Here is a 3,236-nt window from a genome sequence, read left to right as displayed (position 1 = left end):
AGCTTTCCGGGGCGCGGGGGACGCGGCTCGGGGCCTGGGGGGCGAGCAGGGCAGCGGCGGCGGCGGCGGCGGCGGCGGGGGCGCGGGCTCGCTCGGCTCAGCGGCGCGCGAGGGCCGGGGCGCGGCGTCCCATCGGGGCGGCCCCGTCCGAGGAGCGGGCGGCGAGCTGCGGGGTGGGGGGAGGAAGTCAGGCTGCAGCCGCCGGGGCCAGAGGGCTGGGCCGGGGGCAGGAAGCTGCGGCGCGGGCTCCCCCCTCGGCGATTTTCGAACTTCTGCTGTCGCTCCCCGAGCGCGCAAACCGCATTTCGCCGCCGCCGCGACGCACCCGGCCCCCGGGGGGCGGGCTGGAGGGGGGGGCGGGCGCGGGCCGCGGGCCGGGGGTCCGCCGCAGCCATGGCGCGGCCCGGAGGGGGCCGCCGCCCCGCTTCACCTGCCGCAGGGGGGGCGGCGGGCGCCGCTTCACCTGCCGGAGCGGGAGGCGGCCGGGGCGAGGCAGAGGCGGCGGCGCGCGCGGCGGCGCCTCCGGGTCCTAGAACCGCATGCTCCCGCTCTCCCGGAGCAGGGGATCGGCGGGGTCGGGGTGAGGCGGGGTGAGGCGGGGCGGGGCGGGGCGGGGAGGGGTGGGGGTCAGGCCCGGGGGTCCGGAGGGGCCGACCTCCTTGGCGACGACTGCCAGCGGCTGCGAGCGCGGCTTGGGGACCCATGACCGTGCGGCGCTGGGGCGCAAGGTCTGGGTCTCCCTCTCGGATTCCCGACAGAGAAGGTGGGAACCCCCTTCCAGGCCCCCCACCCCTTGTTTCTGTCCTCCTCCTCCGCGAAGCTGAGGACCAGAGGGAACCATCTGCAAATGAGAACCCCAAAGCAGGGCGTGGGGGGGCGTCGCAGATCCAGGCCAGCGGAGACCCCCGCGACCTGTCTCCCCCGCCGGACCAACTCTGTGCGCGCCTGCCGACATCCCCAGGGTGGGAGAATGGGGGCGCCTGTGGAAAAAAGACAAGGTGCAAGAATCTGGAGACCCCCGGGGCGGTCTCAAGGAGAAGCTCGGGGTTGGGGAACAGAAGATTAAAGCCAACATCCAGGCTGAGAGAGGACCAGGCACCGCAGAGGAGGGGAAAAAAACATATCTCCTTGACGCTATCACCTCCAGGGACATAGGGTGGCCTCACCTTGGCGAATAATAACCTCGGAAGGCTAGCAATTACAGAAATGCTTCCAGAGGTCTTCTTTCATTCATGCCGACAATGACTAGGGAAGGTAGGTGTTGATGTCTTCATTTAGAGATGGGAGACTGAGGCTCCCTGCGGTTAGGTGACTTGCCCAAGGGCACACAACTAATAAGAGGCAGAAACAGGCCTCCTCTGTGCTCACCTTCAAAATCCACACTGCCATGGAGCCCCTCTCCTAGCCCCCACTGCCCCTCTCATCCAGGGTGGACCAGAAAGGTGAGTGAGTACTGGGAGGGCCCTAGAGCCCCAGGTCTGAGACATCCATCTCCAACCCGTATTTGAGACTCTTCTCTCTCACTTGCTCCTTTCTTTCCCCATTTAATTTGTGGAGATCCCCAGTTGCCCTCCCTGCACTTCCAAGACACTGAGGAGGGAGGGCCCACTAAAAGAGCCCTGGATTTCCTCTAGGCCAGGCCAGAGGCCATAAGTGTCCCTTCCCCTTGTAGCTTCCTCTTCCTTCTACAAACCCCCCCACCCCCCACCCCCAGCCCCATTCAGAACCAGGAGTTAAGCAGGAGCTGGGAAATTTAGCTAATTTTAAGGAAGCCCCTGGGATGAAACAGCCCCTTCCCCCAGACTGACCTGATTTAAGTGTTTCTTCTGCCAAGGTCACCAGCACCTCTGGTGGGTGAGAGATGTGGTTACTTATTTCATGTACCAGCCAGGGACCCATAAGATAAGACAAAGCAGGATTTTCCTTGGGCATGCTAAGAAGGTGATCCATTCTGGGCTCCTACCCTTATCTTCAGCCAAGGATGGTCCAGTCTTGCCACTGAGTTCATGTCCTTGAGATTAACTAGGACCTCCTTTTTTTGTTTTTCCTTTTTAAAGAATTTAGTCCCCAGTCCCCTCAATGCTTGTCTCTCTCCATTTAACAACAAACGTTTATGCCCAGCCCTGCACTCACTCTTGAAGAATCTATAGCAGGTGAAGAGTGCCTGGTATTAGGCTTTTCACAGGCCAGCAAGGGACTGACTCTAAACACATCTGGGGGAGTGACTGCCATCAGTCAGATCAGTGCCAGGTGTTCATGCTTCCTCTCGCCCAGAACTACTTCTTCGAGTGGGTAGGAGAAGGGTGGGAGTGGTGCGCCACAGCTGAAAATCCAAGCAGGGTGGGGATCCTCTAATGAAGTAGTTGCCAGCCTGAGCCCTCAATCCCTGGGGATGCTCTGGCCATTGGCAACCACTGCCACCCAAGGCCTGGTGGAAACAAGGCTGGGCTAAGTAGAACCTCTTCTGTGGAAAATGATGAGCTCAGCAAGCCTACATTCTGTTGCGTGCACCCTGATCAGAAAAGTGAGGCACAAAAAAGGGAGAGAACTTAATCAATTATCACCTAATAAATTTGGTTGGCTTGGCAGGAAGTTATCTTTCCAATCCTGGTCCACAGAGGAGGAAGTCCTAGAAGGGTTGCTTGGCGAAGTTTGGAACCAATGCTTTGGTGGGCCTGTGCTTCCGCCTGCTGGGCACAGGAGGTATGACAGCCAAGACAAGGTGAGGCCTCCAGAGGTGATAGAGATGGAGTCGCAGAGTGGGTGACATTTCTGAACCTTTGTGGTCTTGTCACCTCTGATGGAGGAATTGTGCAGTCACTCGGGACACTTGGAGCTCGGGTGATGGAGGTCTCAGGAATCTCCCTCCTTCTGCCTGCTGCCCCATTACTCAGGGGGTGCCTCTTAAAAAAAATTTTTTTAAGGTAATACATACATGTGCACAGTTTAAAAGAAAGACCATTTTAATGCATCTTTCCAGAGATGTTTTGGGCTGTGTGTGTGTGTGTGTGTGTTTGACACAAATGATGGCACATACTCCACAACTTAGCATCTTGTTATCTTCACTTAATATTTGCCTCTACAAAATCTACATAGTCCTCCATCATCTGAATGTGTCACAATCTATTTCACTATTCCCCTCCTAGTGGGTATTTAGGTTGTATCGGTCTTTTGTTGCAACAAACAATGGTGCCTTCAGGAAATATCTCAGTACATATATTTGTCTGTACTTTGTG

Source organism: Canis aureus, chromosome 16, assembly GCF_053574225.1.
Source record: "Canis aureus isolate CA01 chromosome 16, VMU_Caureus_v.1.0, whole genome shotgun sequence".
Classification (NCBI taxonomy): domain Eukaryota; kingdom Metazoa; phylum Chordata; class Mammalia; order Carnivora; family Canidae; genus Canis; species Canis aureus.
This window is presented reverse-complemented; position numbering follows the sequence as displayed.